Source organism: Lithobates pipiens, unplaced genomic scaffold, assembly GCF_037356315.1.
Source record: "Lithobates pipiens isolate NorthernLeopardFrog02 unplaced genomic scaffold, aLitPip1_a1.2 Scaffold_8, whole genome shotgun sequence".
NCBI lineage: Eukaryota > Metazoa > Chordata > Amphibia > Anura > Ranidae > Lithobates > Lithobates pipiens.
In genome coordinates this window covers 148,405,516-148,426,754 of record NW_027507903.1, presented here as the reverse complement: position 1 = coordinate 148,426,754, position 21,239 = coordinate 148,405,516, and positions in this window count along the sequence as shown.

Genomic DNA, 21,239 nt, shown 5'->3' with positions numbered 1-21,239 from the left:
CGGGGCAACCGGTACTAAAAATAACCTCTCTCTGTCGCTGAGGATTCCCTTCCGAAATCCCCTGTTAACAATCCCCTCCAACTCCTTCTTATATTTTATCATAGGGTCTCTGTTAATAACTGTGTAAGTCTCACCATCATCCACAATCCTGTGCATTTCTTTTAGATAGTCGCATTTATCCAAAATCACGATTCCTCCTCCCTTATCTGCTGGCCTAATCACAAGAGATTTATTACTGCACAAGGTATCCAAACCTTTCTGCAAATCACTGTGCATCCTTACTTTTTTTAAATCAATTCTCTCTAGATCACGTAATACCACGTCCCTAAACACTTTAATGTTAGGGGCTAGAGGTCCTGGGGGATTAAAAAGTGACGCATTAGCGAGACCAGAGTGTTTAAATTCTGATCTAATTACCTGATTGTCCATAATGGGATTTCCCAGCATGTATCTCTTGATACTCAGTCTCCGCACGTACTTATGGACATCCATATAGGTCCCAAACTTGTTCAGGCCCTTCGGCGGAGCAAATTTGAGTCCCTTGTCCAAAATCCGTTGTTCTGAATCAGTAAGTACTTGTTTGCTGAGATTGAAAATCCCTTTACCTAAGGTCGTTTTTGTTGACTGTAATCGCCTCCCCCCTCGGACCCCTCTCTTTGTTCTACGGGCCTTTTCAGGCCTCTGTTGTCTACCGGAAAATCCCATCCCTGGTTAGCCCTATTATTGTAGTTATATTGTGAAAAACCCTGTCCGGGACCATATCCTGTCTGGTACTGTCCATTCAAGTTGTATCCTTGTTGGTAATTGTTACCATTATGTCTCCATCCATTCGATGTTTCAGAGTCGGATAGAGGGAAAAAGCGATTTTGAGTTGGTATATCATAAGCCTGAGATACTTTGTCTCTGCTATGATATATAGATCTCTCCTGGTCAAAGCCTTGAATAGAACCCCATGGTCCTTGCTCCTCTGATCTCTGATCATATGGCACTCTCTGATTGTTGTTACGAGGGAAATCCTTCTTATTGTTCTTGGGGCCTTTCCTAGGTCCCTTCATCTGGGTGCCCCTTAAGGGCCATTGTGGAAAGCGACCAGGATTGCCCTGATTGTGGCTTCCCCTTGTTTGGGTCTGTCCCTCTCCTACAGGATAATGCACAATGTGATTTCCTGATGTAGTCCCTGGGGGGTTTCCCATGGTTCCGCTGGAACTATTATGGGGGAACGTATCCATACGTTCACCTTCCCTCTCAGAGGCTAGCTTTTTCTGCCAAAGGAAAACCAGGCCTGACTGATAATCCTCTCTATCTCTTACATATTTTTTCTTCTTTTTTAGTTTCTGCTCTTTTTCTTCCTTCTCGAGAGTTTTAAGGAGGTTTTTAGAACATTCCTTATACTCTTCACTCGTATTCAGAGGGGCCAATATTTCTTGAATTTTTTTGATTTCCTCATCAAAACGAGCTAGTTTATCGCTTTTTCTTTGAGCAAGGAAACGCAATAAACATAGGCCGGAATCATTAAAAAACTTAGACCAGCCTTCTAAGTCAGGCTCGTCTCTATGTGGACTCAATTCCCACCTCAAACTTCTAGGGACCATACCTTCCTTGATGTAGGTCTCAAAGAAAGCAATGTCCCATTGAGCATGAACCTCAGACACGGTGAGATTTTTCAATCTGGTAAATAGACCCTTTGTATCGGTATCCAGGGGCCCCAGAGTGGAATCAAAGACCCCAGTGATATCAATCACCCTTTTAGTGCGGAATTCAAAAATATCCATTTCAAGGAATCAACCTCTGGTGCAGCGATAATAAGTTTGGTAAGTATAGAAGGAAAAACAAGGAAAAAAATCGCGCTACCACCTACAATTTATAGAAGAAGACGAAAAAGACGTTGCATTTTTTTTCTATGTGCACACATCAAATACTGCTGCAGTTCTACTATATACCCGAAAAATATATATGCTAACACAAATAACCCAAAAAAGAACCGCGCTGTCCTAAGTGTGAGCTTAGGTCGTGTATTTCCCCAATAGTGAAATCAAATTACAAAATATTGTTACAATATCACCAATTATGGAAAAAATATATATCAGTGAATACTACTAAAAAACAGTGAAAACAAACACCTATAACCAAAATGAATATATATATAGTAACATCTGTGACCACAATTCAATAGGTGCAGATATAAGCTATATAAACTTAGCTACACAAACGGTGCTAAACAGAGTCTTAGCTCGAGTGAATAAAACGCATGGTATATTACTGTATTCAAACTTGCAAAAAAACATATAATCACATAAAATTAAAATTAAAAATTGGTTAAATGAAAGTGTCCAATCATTTATAATCAGTCCATGAAAATAATAAAAAACACCATGTGTCAGATGTAAAATTAATATTTTTTCTCAGGGTCTTGTTCAAAAATCCCCGCAACTCAGCGACTGTAAAAGTGCACCACCACCAGAAGTGAGGATTGGCTCCTTACCAGATGCTCTTAGGTTGTATGCTCTAAAAGTCAGACCGGGCCGTATACATTCATCAAGCGTCCATAGGCTCCACCCATATGTTAGATCGTTTAAGCAGTCAGGTTCCAATATTTAGCAATAATCAGTCAGCCATAAAGAGGAGGGAAAAAAACGCTCCAATAGTGTAAAACCGTTTTATTAAAAGATAGTAAAAAACAGAAAATGCACTTATAAAAGTCAAGCACAATAGGGCATGTCACAGTAGGTAGCGCCGGCCGGACGCGAATCATCTACTTCAGTACCCTTTCTCCAGCTGGTTCGTTCGGAGGCAATAAATAGCGTGTCACACCGCCCGACGCGTTTCGTGAAATGTCACGTCTTCTCGGGGCTCGGGTGACACGCCACGTTGCCCCCTTTTTATATGGTGTCCTATAGTCCAAGCCTCCTCCCCCCATGGGCAACTCGAACAGCGCGGGCGATTAAAAAGCGGAAGTGACGCAAAAAGCGTCACAGCACATCAGCCAATCATTATCTCGCCTGAAAAAACACTTAGCCTATCACCGTTGGTTCCCCGCTGGACACCAGCGGGAACCAGGCCTCGGTATCGATACTACATCGGAGATTCCATCTCCGCATGAACCCGGAAATGACGTCCCACATGACGTCACGAGTGTTTGGCCTCTCACTGTTGGTTCCCCACTAGACACCAGCGGGGACCAAGCCTCGAAAAAAAAATGTCGCATCAGGACTCCCATCCCCGCATAGACGCGGAAATGACGTCCCGAGCGGCATATCCGCCCTTACTACCGACGTGGTGACGTCAGACCAACGCGCCAATCTCTGCTGGTCTTCCGACGTGTCCACGTACCCGGAAGCAAGTACAGGCAACGCGAGGGCCAAGCCTCACTCCCGATCCTCCCTCCGCACTAAAGTGCATAAGAGGGAAATGGAGTGGAGAGGGAGAGAATTCACTCTTCATACTTGAAGCGGACGATTAGCCGCCACCATATCGCTGCCATTGTTTCAATCAAAAAAAGGAAAAAATAAAATAAATATTCCATTCCTACAAAGAGGAGAATAGAAAAAAAAGGCATATATTACCACTAAGGGGGAGGCTTGCACCCACGAACCACCATATTATTCAAAACAAGCATAAACAGAATGATAAAAAACAATTATTAAAAAATATATTGAATGTGTCACATTAGACATCTAGACATCTACCTAATATAGTTTTATGGAGATAGTTACATAGAAAACCATCAACAATCACATTGCTATAGATATACTCTCTTCACAGCGACATCATTCACATATATCTGAAAAGAGAATACAATATGAGACAATGCGAGTGTTCCCCAACAAAATAAACATGAAAAATAAAAGGATAAAATAAGTATAAAAGCAACAACCAGTAAGATCGTGCACTAAAGCACTAATTGTCCACAAATGTTATGTGGAAAAAGCATATAATACTCTAGATAGTACACAACAGAGATAAAAGGTCCCACCAAGTGTTACGGAGGAGAATATAGACCAAAAAAAAAAAAAAAAACCTTTTCTCACACTAAGCGTTATTTATAAACGCATTTACATCAATATCGACGTTCATCCCAAAAGGGGCATATGTTTTTAATCTATGAATCCATGACATCTCTAGATGGGAGATATCTCTTACTAATGACCCTCCCCTCCAATGGGGTCTATGTTTGTCTATTCCCATGTAAAGGGTGTTAGAGGGATCTCTATCGTGTACCTCGTCATAATGTCTGGAAACGGGGTGCTTGTCAAAGCCCCGTCTAATATTGCCGATGTGTTCGTTTAACCTAACTTTTAGAGCCCTCTTGGTCCTCCCCACGTATTGAAGTCCGCACGGGCACTGGATAAGATATACAACCGCCATCGAGGAGCAGGTTATAAAGGGCTCCACCTTGTATGATTTAAGTGTGCTCGTGGAAGAGAATTCACAGATTTTGGAATTTCTATTCGCATTTAGTGTGCATACCTGACAGTTCTTACATCTGTAAAACCCTGTTAAGTTTTGAAAAAAACACCTATTTATCTTCGGGGGGCTTTGTACACTAGGGGCAACCTTGCTACCCAGTGTAGGTACCCCTCTGAAAATAACTCTAGGGTTTTCGGGTAAAATCGAACCCAAAACCTGATCGTTAGTCAAAATATGCCAGTGTTTGTGGATTAATTGCTTAATTTGTCGATGTTGTGTCGAATATGTAGTTACAAAAGGCAGTAACGCCTGGTTCTTATCCTTCTCAACAGTACCTTCAGCCAGTAGTGATGACCTATCTCTGTTGCGTACTGTGTTCAAGGCTTTAGTCAGAGTCTCTGTCGCATACCCTTTTTCCCTAAATCTTTGGGATAATATCTCGGCTTGTTCGTCAAATATAGTGACATCAGTACAATTCCTCCTAAGGCGCATGTACTGTCCTAGAGGGACCGATTTTAGCCATGAAGCATGATGACAGCTTCCCATAGGGATATAAGAGTTTCTATCCGTTGGTTTGAAGTACGTTGATGTGACAAACATGTCACCCGCCACTCTGACCTTTAAATCCAAAAAATTAACCTCTTCTCTACTGGATTCATAGTTCAGTCTAATGCCTCTATTATTCTGGTTCAACATTTCCATATAATTGCGTAAATCCAGCTCCTCCACATCCCATAGGAGGAGGACGTCGTCAATATAGCGTACCCACAACGCAACCTCAGGGCGTCTTGGGGTATCGACCACGTCCTCCTCCCATTTGGCCATGAATAGGTTGGCCAAACTGGGGGCATATTTAGCCCCCATGGCCACACCCCTATCCTGGCGGAAGAACTGGTTATCGAACCAGAAGTAATTGTGCCCTGCGGCAAATTCTAACAGTTCCAAAATAAAATCTATTTGAGTCTGAACTAGACCTGATCCTCGTTCTAAAAATACTTTAACCGCCTCAAACCCCAGTTCATGGGGGATGATAGTGTACAGCGACGTGACATCAGCGGTCACGAGCCAAAGGCCTTCTCTTGGTTTGATCTTACTCAGCATATTAATAATCTGCTTAGTGTCTTTTACATAAGAAGGGATTTTCTGCACCAACGGTTGCAGAAAAAAATCTATGTATTTGCCCACCCGGGACGTCACCGAGTCAATCCCACTGACTATCGGGCGTCCCGGGGGGCAAATAGCATTTTTATGTATCTTTGGGAGATAATAAATGACCGGTGTGCGCGGGGCAACCGGTACTAAAAATAACCTCTCTCTGTCGCTGAGGATTCCCTTCCGAAATCCCCTGTTAACAATCCCCTCCAACTCCTTCTTATATTTTATCATAGGGTCTCTGTTAATAACTGTGTAAGTCTCACCATCATCCACAATCCTGTGCATTTCTTTTAGATAGTCGCATTTATCCAAAATCACGATTCCTCCTCCCTTATCTGCTGGCCTAATCACAAGAGATTTATTACTGCACAAGGTATCCAAACCTTTCTGCAAATCTCCGTGCATCCTTACTTTTTTTAAATCAATTCTCTCTAGATCACGTAATACCACGTCCCTAAACACTTTAATGTTAGGGGCTAGAGGTCCTGGGGGATTAAAAAGTGACGCATTAGCGAGACCAGAGTGTTTAAATTCTGATCTAATTACCTGATTGTCCATAATGGGATTTCCCAGCATGTATCTCTTGATACTCAGTCTCCGCACGTACTTATGGACATCCATATAGGTCCCAAACTTGTTCAGGCCCTTCGGCGGAGCAAATTTGAGTCCCTTGTCCAAAATCCGTTGTTCTGAATCAGTAAGTACTTGTTTGCTGAGATTGAAAATCCCTTTACCTAAGGTCGTTTTTGTTGACTGTAATCGCCTCCCCCCTCGGACCCCTCTCTTTGTTCTACGGGCCTTTTCAGGCCTCTGTTGTCTACCGGAAAATCCCATCCCTGGTTAGCCCTATTATTGTAGTTATATTGTGAAAAACCCTGTCCGGGACCATATCCTGTCTGGTACTGTCCATTCAAGTTGTATCCTTGTTGGTAATTGTTACCATTATGTCTCCATCCATTCGATGTTTCAGAGTCGGATAGAGGGAAAAAGCGATTTTGAGTTGGTATATCATAAGCCTGAGATACTTTGTCTCTGCTATGATATATAGATCTCTCCTGGTCAAAGCCTTGAATAGAACCCCATGGTCCTTGCTCCTCTGATCTCTGATCATATGGCACTCTCTGATTGTTGTTACGAGGGAAATCCTTCTTATTGTTCTTGGGGCCTTTCCTAGGTCCCTTCATCTGGGTGCCCCTTAAGGGCCATTGTGGAAAGCGACCAGGATTGCCCTGATTGTGGCTTCCCCTTGTTTGGGTCTGTCCCTCTCCTACAGGATAATGCACAATGTGATTTCCTGATGTAGTCCCTGGGGGGTTTCCCATGGTTCCGCTGGAACTATTATGGGGGAACGTATCCATACGTTCACCTTCCCTCTCAGAGGCTAGCTTTTTCTGCCAAAGGAAAACCAGGCCTGACTGATAATCCTCTCTATCTCTTACATATTTTTTCTTCTTTTTTAGTTTCTGCTCTTTTTCTTCCTTCTCGAGAGTTTTAAGGAGGTTTTTAGAACATTCCTTATACTCTTCACTCGTATTCAGAGGGGCCAATATTTCTTGAATTTTTTTGATTTCCTCATCAAAACGAGCTAGTTTATCGCTTTTTCTTTGAGCAAGGAAACGCAATAAACATAGGCCGGAATCATTAAAAAACTTAGACCAGCCTTCTAAGTCAGGCTCGTCTCTATGTGGACTCAATTCCCACCTCAAACTTCTAGGGACCATACCTTCCTTGATGTAGGTCTCAAAGAAAGCAATGTCCCATTGAGCATGAACCTCAGACACGGTGAGATTTTTCAATCTGGTAAATAGACCCTTTGTATCGGTATCCAGGGGCCCCAGAGTGGAATCAAAGACCCCAGTGATATCAATCACCCTTTTAGTGCGGAATTCAAAAATATCCATTTCAAGGAATCAACCTCTGGTGCAGCGATAATAAGTTTGGTAAGTATAGAAGGAAAAACAAGGAAAAAAATCGCGCTACCACCTACAATTTATAGAAGAAGACGAAAAAGACGTTGCATTTTTTTTCTATGTGCACACATCAAATACTGCTGCAGTTCTACTATATACCCGAAAAATATATATGCTAACACAAATAACCCAAAAAAGAACCGCGCTGTCCTAAGTGTGAGCTTAGGTCGTGTATTTCCCCAATAGTGAAATCAAATTACAAAATATTGTTACAATATCACCAATTATGGAAAAAATATATATCAGTGAATACTACTAAAAAACAGTGAAAACAAACACCTATAACCAAAATGAATATATATATAGTAACATCTGTGACCACAATTCAATAGGTGCAGATATAAGCTATATAAACTTAGCTACACAAACGGTGCTAAACAGAGTCTTAGCTCGAGTGAATAAAACGCATGGTATATTACTGTATTCAAACTTGCAAAAAAACATATAATCACATAAAATTAAAATAAAAAATTGGTTAAATGAAAGTGTCCAATCATTTATAATCAGTCCATGAAAATAATAAAAAACACCATGTGTCAGATGTAAAATTAATATTTTTTCTCATGGTCTTGTTCAAAAATCCCCGCAACTCAGCGACTGTAAAAGTGCACCACCACCAGAAGTGAGGATTGGCTCCTTACCAGATGCTCTTAGGTTGTATGCTCTAAAAGTCAGACCGGGCCGTATACATTCATCAAGCGTCCATAGGCTCCACCCATATGTTAGATCGTTTAAGCAGTCAGGTTCCAATATTTAGCAATAATCAGTCAGCCATAAAGAGGAGGGAAAAAAACGCTCCAATAGTGTAAAAACGTTTTATTAAAAGATAGTAAAAAACAGAAAATGCACTTACAAAAGTCAAGCACAATAGGGCATGTCACAGTAGGTAGCGCCGGCCGGACGCGAATCATCTACTTCAGTACCCTTTCTCCAGCTGGTTCGTTCGGAGGCAATAAATAGCGTGTCACACCGCCCGACGCGTTTCGTGAAATGTCACGTCTTCTCGGGGCTCGGGTGACACGCCACGTTGCCCCCTTTTTATATGGTGTCCTATAGTCCAAGCCTCCTCCCCCCATGGGCAACTCGAACAGCGCGGGCGATTAAAAAGCAGAAGTGACGCAAAAAGCGTCACAGCACATCAGCCAATCATTATCTCGCCTGAAAAAACACTTAGCCTATCACCGTTGGTTCCCCGCTGGACACCAGCGGGAACCAGGCCTCGGTATCGATACTACATCGGAGATTCCATCTCCGCATGAACCCGGAAATGACGTCCCACATGACGTCACGAGTGTTTGGCCTCTCACTGTTGGTTCCCCACTAGACACCAGCGGGGACCAAGCCTCGAAAAAAAAATGTCGCATCAGGACTCCCATCCCCGCATAGACGCGGAAATGACGTCCCGAGCGGCATATCCGCCCTTACTACCGACGTGGTGACGTCAGACCAACGCGCCAATCTCTGCTGGTCTTCCGACGTGTCCACGTACCCGGAAGCAAGTACAGGCAAAGCGAGGGCCAAGCCTCACTCCCGATCCTCCCTCCGCACTAAAGTGCATAAGAGGGAAATGGAGTGGAGAGGGAGAGAATTCACTCTTCATACTTGAAGCGGACGATTAGCCGCCACCATATCGCTGCCATTGTTTCAATCAAAAAAAGGAAAAAATAAAATAAATATTCCATTCCTACAAAGAGGAGAATAGAAAAAAAAGGCATATATTACCACTAAGGGGGAGGCTTGCACCCACGAACCACCATATTATTCAAAACAAGCATAAACAGAATGATAAAAAACAATTATTAAAAAATATATTGAATGTGTCACATTAGACATCTAGACATCTACCTAATATAGTTTTATGGAGATAGTTACATAGAAAACCATCAACAATCACATTGCTATAGATATACTCTCTTCACAGCGACATCATTCACATATATCTGAAAAGAGAATACAATATGAGACAATGCGAGTGTTCCCCAACAAAATAAACATGAAAAATAAAAGGATAAAATAAGTATAAAAGCAACAACCAGTAAGATCGCGCACTAAAGCACTAATTGTCCACAAATGTTATGTGGAAAAAGCATATAATACTCTAGATAGTACACAACAGAGATAAAAGGTCCCACCAAGTGTTACGGAGGAGAATATAGACCAAAAAAAAAAAAAAAACCTTTTCTCACACTAAGCGTTATTTATAAACGCATTTACATCAATATCGACGTTCATCCCAAAAGGGGCATATGTTTTTAATCTATGAATCCATGACATCTCTAGATGGGAGATATCTCTTACTAATGACCCTCCCCTCCAATGGGGTCTATGTTTGTCTATTCCCATGTAAAGGGTGTTAGAGGGATCTCTATCGTGTACCTCGTCATAATGTCTGGAAACGGGGTGCTTGTCAAAGCCCCGTCTAATATTGCCGATGTGTTCGTTTAACCTAACTTTTAGAGCCCTCTTGGTCCTCCCCACGTATTGAAGTCCGCACGGGCACTGGATAAGATATACAACCGCCATCGAGGAGCAGGTTATAAAGGGCTCCACCTTGTATGATTTAAGTGTGCTCGTGGAAGAGAATTCACAGATTTTGGAATTTCTATTCGCATTTAGTGTGCATACCTGACAGTTCTTACATCTGTAAAACCCTGTTAAGTTTTGAAAAAAACACCTATTTATCTTCGGGGGGCTTTGTACACTAGGGGCAACCTTGCTACCCAGTGTAGGTACCCCTCTGAAAATAACTCTAGGGTTTTCGGGTAAAATCGAACCCAAAACCTGATCGTTAGTCAAAATATGCCAGTGTTTGTGGATTAATTGCTTAATTTGTCGATGTTGTGTCGAATATGTAGTCACAAAAGGCAGTAACGCCTGGTTCTTATCCTTCTCAACAGTACCTTCAGCCAGTAGTGATGACCTATCTCTGTTGCGTACTGTGTTCAAGGCTTTAGTCAGAGTCTCTGTCGCATACCCTTTTTCCCTAAATCTTTGGGATAATATCTCGGCTTGTTCGTCAAATATAGTGACATCAGTACAATTCCTCCTAAGGCGCATGTACTGTCCTAGAGGGACCGATTTTAGCCATGAAGCATGATGACAGCTTCCCATAGGGATATAAGAGTTTCTATCCGTTGGTTTGAAGTACGTTGATGTGACAAACATGTCACCCGCCACTCTGACCTTTAAATCCAAAAAATTAACCTCTTCTCTACTGGATTCATAGTTCAGTCTAATGCCTCTATTATTCTGGTTCAACATTTCCATATAATTGCGTAAATCCAGCTCCTCCACATCCCATAGGAGGAGGACGTCGTCAATATAGCGTACCCACAACGCAACCTCAGGGCGTCTTGGGGTATCGACCACGTCCTCCTCCCATTTGGCCATGAATAGGTTGGCCAAACTGGGGGCATATTTAGCCCCCATGGCCACACCCCTATCCTGGCGGAAGAACTGGTTATCGAACCAGAAGTAATTGTGCCCTGCGGCAAATTCTAACAGTTCCAAAATAAAATCTATTTGAGTCTGAACTAGACCTGATCCTCGTTCTAAAAATACTTTAACCGCCTCAAACCCCAGTTCATGGGGGATGATAGTGTACAGCGACGTGACATCAGCGGTCACGAGCCAAAGGCCTTCTCTTGGTTTGATCTTACTCAGCATATTAATAATCTGCTTAGTGTCTTTTACATAAGAAGGGATTTTCTGCACCAACGGTTGCAGAAAAAAATCTATGTATTTGCCCACCCGGGACGTCACCGAGTCAATCCCACTGACTATCGGGCGTCCCGGGGGGCAAATAGCATTTTTATGTATCTTTGGGAGATAATAAATGACCGGTGTGCGCGGGGCAACCGGTACTAAAAATAACCTCTCTCTGTCGCTGAGGATTCCCTTCCGAAATCCCCTGTTAACAATCCCCTCCAACTCCTTCTTATATTTTATCATAGGGTCTCTGTTAATAACTGTGTAAGTCTCACCATCATCCACAATCCTGTGCATTTCTTTTAGATAGTCGCATTTATCCAAAATCACGATTCCTCCTCCCTTATCTGCTGGCCTAATCACAAGAGATTTATTACTGCACAAGGTATCCAAACCTTTCTGCAAATCTCCGTGCATCCTTACTTTTTTTAAATCAATTCTCTCTAGATCACGTAATACCACGTCCCTAAACACTTTAATGTTAGGGGCTAGAGGTCCTGGGGGATTAAAAAGTGACGCATTAGCGAGACCAGAGTGTTTAAATTCTGATCTAATTACCTGATTGTCCATAATGGGATTTCCCAGCATGTATCTCTTGATACTCAGTCTCCGCACGTACTTATGGACATCCATATAGGTCCCAAACTTGTTCAGGCCCTTCGGCGGAGCAAATTTGAGTCCCTTGTCCAAAATCCGTTGTTCTGAATCAGTAAGTACTTGTTTGCTGAGATTGAAAATCCCTTTACCTAAGGTCGTTTTTGTTGACTGTAATCGCCTCCCCCCTCGGACCCCTCTCTTTGTTCTACGGGCCTTTTCAGGCCTCTGTTGTCTACCGGAAAATCCCATCCCTGGTTAGCCCTATTATTGTAGTTATATTGTGAAAAACCCTGTCCGGGACCATATCCTGTCTGGTACTGTCCATTCAAGTTGTATCCTTGTTGGTAATTGTTACCATTATGTCTCCATCCATTCGATGTTTCAGAGTCGGATAGAGGGAAAAAGCGATTTTGAGTTGGTATATCATAAGCCTGAGATACTTTGTCTCTGCTATGATATATAGATCTCTCCTGGTCAAAGCCTTGAATAGAACCCCATGGTCCTTGCTCCTCTGATCTCTGATCATATGGCACTCTCTGATTGTTGTTACGAGGGAAATCCTTCTTATTGTTCTTGGGGCCTTTCCTAGGTCCCTTCATCTGGGTGCCCCTTAAGGGCCATTGTGGAAAGCGACCAGGATTGCCCTGATTGTGGCTTCCCCTTGTTTGGGTCTGTCCCTCTCCTACAGGATAATGCACAATGTGATTTCCTGATGTAGTCCCTGGGGGGTTTCCCATGGTTCCGCTGGAACTATTATGGGGGAACGTATCCATACGTTCACCTTCCCTCTCAGAGGCTAGCTTTTTCTGCCAAAGGAAAACCAGGCCTGACTGATAATCCTCTCTATCTCTTACATATTTTTTCTTCTTTTTTAGTTTCTGCTCTTTTTCTTCCTTCTCGAGAGTTTTAAGGAGGTTTTTAGAACATTCCTTATACTCTTCACTCGTATTCAGAGGGGCCAATATTTCTTGAATTTTTTTGATTTCCTCATCAAAACGAGCTAGTTTATCGCTTTTTCTTTGAGCAAGGAAACGCAATAAACATAGGCCGGAATCATTAAAAAACTTAGACCAGCCTTCTAAGTCAGGCTCGTCTCTATGTGGACTCAATTCCCACCTCAAACTTCTAGGGACCATACCTTCCTTGATGTAGGTCTCAAAGAAAGCAATGTCCCATTGAGCATGAACCTCAGACACGGTGAGATTTTTCAATCTGGTAAATAGACCCTTTGTATCGGTATCCAGGGGCCCCAGAGTGGAATCAAAGACCCCAGTGATATCAATCACCCTTTTAGTGCGGAATTCAAAAATATCCATTTCAAGGAATCAACCTCTGGTGCAGCGATAATAAGTTTGGTAAGTATAGAAGGAAAAACAAGGAAAAAAATCGCGCTACCACCTACAATTTATAGAAGAAGACGAAAAAGACGTTGCATTTTTTTTCTATGTGCACACATCAAATACTGCTGCAGTTCTACTATATACCCGAAAAATATATATGCTAACACAAATAACCCAAAAAAGAACCGCGCTGTCCTAAGTGTGAGCTTAGGTCGTGTATTTCCCCAATAGTGAAATCAAATTACAAAATATTGTTACAATATCACCAATTATGGAAAAAATATATATCAGTGAATACTACTAAAAAACAGTGAAAACAAACACCTATAACCAAAATAAATATATATATAGTAACATCTGTGACCACAATTCAATAGGTGCAGATATAAGCTATATAAACTTAGCTACACAAACGGTGCTAAACAGAGTCTTAGCTCGAGTGAATAAAACGCATGGTATATTACTGTATTCAAACTTGCAAAAAAACATATAATCACATAAAAGTAAAATTAAAAATTGGTTAAATGAAAGTGTCCAATCATTTATAATCAGTCCATGAAAATAATAAAAAACACCATGTGTCAGATGTAAAATTAATATTTTTTCTCAGGGTCTTGTTCAAAAATCCCCGCAACTCAGCGACTGTAAAAGTGCACCACCACCAGAAGTGAGGATTGGCTCCTTACCAGATGCTCTTAGGTTGTATGCTCTAAAAGTCAGACCGGGCCGTATACATTCATCAAGCGTCCATAGGCTCCACCCATATGTTAGATCGTTTAAGCAGTCAGGTTCCAATATTTAGCAATAACCAGTCAGCCATAAAGAGGAGGGAAAAAAACGCTCCAATAGTGTAAAAACGTTTTATTAAAAGATAGTAAAAAACAGAAAATGCACTTACAAAAGTCAAGCACAATAGGGCATGTCACAGTAGGTAGCGCCGGCCGGACGCGAATCATCTACTTCAGTACCCTTTCTCCAGCTGGTTCGTTCGGAGGCAATAAATAGCGTGTCACACCGCCCGACGCGTTTCGTGAAATGTCACGTCTTCTCGGGGCTCGGGTGACACGCCACGTTGCCCCCTTTTTATATGGTGTCCTATAGTCCAAGCCTCCTCCCCCCATGGGCAACTCGAACAGCGCGGGCGATTAAAAAGCGGAAGTGACGCAAAAAGTGTCACAGCACATCAGCCAATCATTATCTCGCCTGAAAAAACACTTAGCCTATCACCGTTGGTTCCCCGCTGGACACCAGCGGGAACCAGGCCTCGGTATCGATACTACATCGGAGATTCCATCTCCGCATGAACCCGGAAATGACGTCCCACATGACGTCACGAGTGGTCCTCCTGACCAGCCCCAGGACTTCTATGGCCTGGGGTGCGGATCCACCTGACTTTACGTATCGGGGCTGGCTAGCCCGAGGCGAGGAAACTGAGGGAAGGATTCGGAGGTGGTCCAGTGCCGTCTCGGTTAGTGGAAAGGCCCAGCAACTGTGAAGTTATCCAGGGGAGGACTCTTCAGGAGAAGGCCACGCAAGGGTTGGCTTCTCAACAAGAGCCTGGAAAAGCTGAAGGACCTAAGCAAATCCAATCTCATGTGGTATCGCCGGATCGGCTGCAAGATACTGGTACCACACGAGTGTTCTACAAGCTTTCAAGTTTCCCTCACGTGTTTTATAGCAAAGTCTGTGGCAGAGACTTATTCCTGACTCAAACACCCTGTTGGCTGCTAGGCCTGGTGAGAGAAGGACTATCCAATTATGGTGAGGATCGAGTTTTGAATGGCTATTCTCTGGATTTATTCAAAGTGAGAGACTGTTTCCTACTGAATTTAACTTTAAGAGTACCGGGACTTTTCACCTAAACCAGCTGATCCTTTGTTGAGAGACTGTGTTGTTAACTACTTTTTGCAAATAAAAATCCCTTCAAGTGGATCTGTCATCAGTCTCTACAGTTCTTGGGCCATCTACCACGGGAAACCCTTAGACGCATACGAGGTGAAGGAGGTAACGGTAAGCCTAATAAATTCAGCTGCTCCTTCAGGAGTCAGTGCTACACGTATTTTGGATATTACATGTACGTTAGATCTTTGAGCACTCCACTTTTTAATAAATGTATTCTGAGAATGTGTCTTCTCATTTTCTTTGTTGTTTCTCTGTAAAATCTCAAATAAAGATTCAAAGTTTAAAAAATAAAATAAAATGCCCTGGTCATGAAGGGGGTAAATCTTTGAGGTCAAGTGGTTAAAGTCTCTGTGTGTTTAAAATCAAATATAGAAATTTCTAGCTTTTAATTCAGTTCACATAACACCTGGGCCCTTTACTCTGATTAGCATTAGCTCAGCTGCGCATTTTATGGATCTAATAGAAATCCATTCAAATGTATGCATGTTTTTTTTTTATTATGCAAATATTCATTAGGAAAAAAGGATGTTTGAATAAAGGTTCTTACTCTTGCTTGTGTAAAATGGGCAGTGTGTGTTTTACGGGGATATAGTTAAACAGTCTCTCTCTTGTCACAGCTCATATACATACTGCCGTATTTCAAATATAAATGGTCAGCTAACATTGGTAATGGTTATGGCCATTGATTAGCTCTAGAAGCACATGTTGCAAATGAGTTTGAGTACATGTACACACAAAATGTATTGTTAGCGTTGGATAGAATGGGGAGATTTACTAAAATGTAATTCGCACAGAATCTGGTGCAGCTGTGCATAGTAACCAATCAGCTTCTAACTTCAGCTTGTTCAATTAAAGAGGAAGTAAAGGCACTGACATTTAAAAAAAAAAAAATGCAACCTGCAAGGCAAAGGCATAATGAGCTAGTATGTATAGCATACTAGCTCATTATGAAAAACTTACCTGAGAACGAAGCCCCCGAAGCGGTCCTCCTTCTTCATCTTCACCACTGCCATGTATCCCAGAGTGACTTCCAGGTCTCACCGGAGCCGCGGTGACGTCACTCCCACTCGGGAGCCGCCACGAGCGGCATATCGCTGTTATCTGCGGCGTGCTCAGTGCACCTGCACGCCGCCGCCATAGACAGCAATGCCTGTCTTTTTGTAAATATCTCCTAAACCGTGTAGGTTTAGGAGATATTTCTTGGACCTACAGGTAAGCCTTAATCTAGGCTTACCTGTAGGTCGAAGTGGTTTGTAAGGGTTTACAACCACTTTAAAGTGTTACTAAACCCAGGACCCTGCATTCACTAATATCTGGTCTCCCACAGTACACAGAACGTGGAGATTCAATTATTAGTAAATATAAACTGCTGAATACCTTTTCTCATCAGAAGTTAGAGAAGTCTTGTGACTTCTACCGGTGTCCAGCCAAGCACTGGTTAATACTTGTAGAAGGAGTTTTCTGACTGTCCTATGAGACTGCAAAGACCCCTGACTCTCTGTCTGGACCGTGCTGATTGGTCCTGTGTTGAAACTGAGCATGTGACGCCTGACTTCATAGACTGTTTATTATCAGGAAATTATTAGGAGTCAGTGGAAGAAGGGGAGGATCAGAGAAGACAGGATCAAAAAGCCTTTTTACACAGTGCAGAGGATTAACCCCTTAGGCTCCAAAGTGAGTATAACAAGCATGCTTTACAACATATACACACTGATTTTACTGTTGTGGGTTTAGTAACACTTTAACCCCTTCCCGACCAGCCGCCGCAGTTGCACTTCAGCAGGTTTGCTCCCCTGGGGGAAACTAAGTTACTTTCTTTCTCCCATGCGCATGCCCAGCGGTCACGATGACCGCCGGGCACCCACAGTTGCTCCACACAGAGACAGAACAGAGATCTGTCAATGTAAACACACAGATCTCTGTGCCGTCAGAGTTGAGGAGATCGATCTGTTGTTCACATTATGTATGAACAACGATTAGTCTCCGCACTCAGGCAGTCCCACCCCCTCACAGTTAGAATCACTCCCTAGGACACACAATTAACCCCTTGATTGCCCCTTAGTGTATTCCCTATTGAGGGAATACCTCCTTAAAGGCGTTTTATCAGCTTTGTCTGGGGAGTTTAACCCCCTAAGGGGATGTGTTACGCGTGGTGAAATCCTGTGAAACTCTGGTGGATGGCATTGTAGCAACACTTGGAATAAACATCATTATCACCCTTCAACGCTGATCGAACCACTATCATCACCTATACTGCACACAAAAATACTTTTATTATTATTATATGGTTTTACTTTGGACTATATTTTATTCTGTTTTAGTATTTGAATCTACAGTAACTGGACTGATTCATTTATATACTACTTGCTACATAATTTCTTATGCTTTTTAAATGGCTGCTCATCCTTTCCCCTCATTTTTACCTCACAATAATTAGAGGGGATACGTTCATACTATATATTTCAGTGTTACTGGTGGGCTGAATTTGGCGCTGAGCGGTGCATTATAGGCCTTTTAAAATACATCTCTTTTTTAGTCTTTGGTATATCTTTTCTTGGCAGCCATGGATGCCCTCCAGTATTTAAAAAGCAGAACTATTTACATAAACAGCATATTTGCAATCAATGAACAGACTTCCGCACAGGCTATTTATAATGGTGCAATGGTTGCTATAGGCAATGCCCTAGAGAAACAAGTAAGAACATGGTGGGACATCTGCACTTTGGAGCAATACATAAAAGAAAAAATCATTGTTAGGAGTTTAAGGTGGGAGGTAGTCCCGCAAGATGGGCTAAATGACCCTGAATCTATGAATGAGTGGTTGGAATTCTTTAATGGGGTAGGATTCAAATTGCAAGATTTGGTACTAAAAAGGAAACAAAAAAAAATGGCTAAATTAGAAGCAAGAATTAATGAACTAAAGATGCAATTAGACCCCATTAAGGATTCGCAACAGGTGACTGATTTTAACACACAGATAAAAAAGAAACTTGAAAAAGTGGATAAGGATACACAGAAAAAGAAAACGAAAAAGTTCCACAGGGACTTGGGTGACTTTCAAACTAATTCTGTGTATCTATGGCAACAAACAAAAGGATGTCTATTAGAAGATAAAAATGTACAAACTGACAGTGGATTACGCAATAAATCCCTGTTCAACCCCTTAAATAGTGAGAATCAACAGGTCGATGTATTTAAAGGACTGGTCCTATGGGATTTAGAAGCTATAATACCCAAGAAGGACGTTAACCCACGACATATACAGGAAGGAATCAAAATGTTGGAAGAAAGGAAGGACCTGATTATAAGACCCGCTGATAAAGGTGGAGGGGTTGATACTCACAAAAGAATTCTACCATAATCAACTAACAGAAATGTTAATGGATGGTGACACCTATAGAAAATTAGAAAATGATCCCACTACACAATATGAAAAAGAGCTGAAATCACTGGTAAAGTTTGGAGGCTCAACTGGAGTCCTATCTGATAAAGAAATTAAGTATTTAACACCGAGTAACAGTAGGATCCCCACTATTTACACTCTGCCGAAGATCCATAAAGATATACAATGCCCTCCTGGAAGACCCATCATAAATGGAATTGGATCAATCACGTCGAGAATGGGACAGTTTTTAGACCTTTTTTTGCAGAAGAGTGTAATACAAACAAAAGCGTATCTTTGTGATACAAATAATCTTTTGCAGCTGCTAGAAGGTGTTGATCTAACAGATAAAGAAGAAATATACCTGGTTACGCCGGATGTTGCATCCCTATACACCATCATATAGCATGATGATGCTATTCTAGCCCTAAATTGGGCATTATGTCAGAGGGATGATTTAAAGTGGGAGTTCCGCCATTTTTGTTTTTTTAAAGTCAGCAGCAGTTTTTAAAAGTCAAATACTGCAGCTGCTGACTTTTAAAATATGGACACTTACCCGCCCAGCACGCCCGCGATGTCGGCACCCGAAGCTGATCTCTCGATCGGCTCTCGGGTGCTGCCACCACCATCTTCGGTATGGGAATCAGGAAGTGAAGCCTTGTGGCTTCACTTCCCGGTTCCCTACTGAGCATGCGCGAGTCACGCTGCACAATAAGGATGGTCCCTGCTGTCTCTGGGATCAGTGTGTTTCCCAGCAGACAGCAGAGGCCCCGAAGGAAGTGGCGTAAATACCCGCAGAATCTGCTTCTATCTATGCCCGGAAGTGGGTGCAGATACCTGTATTATACAGGTATCTGCACCCCCCTCCCCCCTGAAAGGTGCAAATTGTGGCACCGGAGGGGGGAGGGGTTCCAATGAGCGGTTAGGGTGGCACTTAGCACTTTAGGGTGGAGCTCCGCTTTAACACATAATCAAAATATTTTTTTACAAAATGCTCTGGATTTTTGTTTGAGCCATAACTATTTTTGGTATGGTGGAAACTTTTATTCCCAAAGACGAGGCGTGGCTATGGGTGCCAAATTTGCACCGAGTATAGCAAATCTCTTCATGGGAGAATAGGAAGACAAAAAGATCTTCTCGGTCAAAAGACATCAACTATTATTATACAGGCGATACATTGATGACCTGATTTTTATATGGTCAGGATCATCTTTAACCACTACAATACAGGGCACTTTCGCCCCCTTCCTTCCCAGCCCAATTTTCAGCTTTCATCGCTCTAGCGCTTTCAGTGACAATTGCGCGGTCATGCTACACTGTACCCAAATGAAATTTTTATCATTTTGTTCGCACAAATAGAGATTTATTTTGGTGGTATTTATTCACGACTCCGTTTTTTATTTTTTGCGATATAGGCGCAAAAAAGCGGAAATTTGGAAAAAAAACAATATTTTATTTTTTCTATTTTAAAAGAAATCCAATAAAATCAAATTTTGTCATAAATTTAAGCCAAAATGTATTCTGCTACATGTTTTTGGTAAAAAAAATTCCGTTAAGTGTATAATAATTGGTTTGTGTGATCACGGACATATGTACGCAAATGATCATGTACATATGTGTGCAGGTGATCACGTACATATGTGTGCACATAATCATTGGGACAAGTGATTTTAGTGGGACATATGTGGGGGACATGTTTTTATTATTAGGGACATGTGTTTTTATTTTTTGTTGACATGTATGTTTTGGGGACATGTGTGTTATGGGGACATATGTGGGGACTGTGTTTACACTGTGTGGTGTGTTGTGTGTTTACACTAGACTGAAGATCAGTGAGTAAAAAGCTGTAAAAAACAGCTCATACTCACTGATCATCAGCCGGCTGCAGCAATCTGCTCTCCTCTCCTCAGCGATGACTTCTGTGTGAGGAGAGGAGGAGTCGATTGCCTAGCAACCGGCTGTTTGTTTACATCACATGACGGCCATGATTGGACACGGCCGTCATGTGATCAGGAGGGCCAATCACAGAGCCCTCCTGCCGATCTGAGATGCGCCGTGTCCCGGTGACACGGGCGCATCGGGATCGCACCGCTGCGCGGGCACGCGCGCGCGCGATCCCGCTCCTCCTGATGGACGTTCCTGAACGTCCTATCAGGAGTAGACGGCTCCCACCCGGCCGTATATGTGCATTGGCAGGGTGGGAAGTGGTTAAATGAATTTCTTGAGGAACTGAATAGCAATACCAGCCACATTAAATTGACAAGTGAAGTCAGCATGGACAATATCAATTTTCTTGATGTCAATATATACAGACAGGGCAATAAATTGAGCACCAAAGTTTATTTCAAGCCCACAGACTCAAACAGCTATTTACCTACACAGAGCGGACATCACCCTATGTGGTTGAAAAACATCCCCAAAGGACAAGTAACCAGAATAAGGAGGAATTGTTCAAATGATGATGACTTTGATTCCCAGGCAAGAATTATAAAGAAAAAATTCATGGAAAAGGGCTACTCGGAAAAACAGCTTGAAATGATTATTGAAGGCGTAGCTTCAGTACCAAGAGATGAATATCTAAAGGATGCTACCCCCAATTAGATCACTAACAGTCATGAATGGAGCTTTATTTCAGGATTTCATGCTCAGTATAGAGAGGTGGAATTTTTCGGCACATTGGCATGTTCTCCTGATGTATAGAACACTCCAGCCTGCACTTCCCTCGAAACCAAGTTTTATCTATAAGAGAGCCCCCAAATATGCAGATAAAATAGTAAA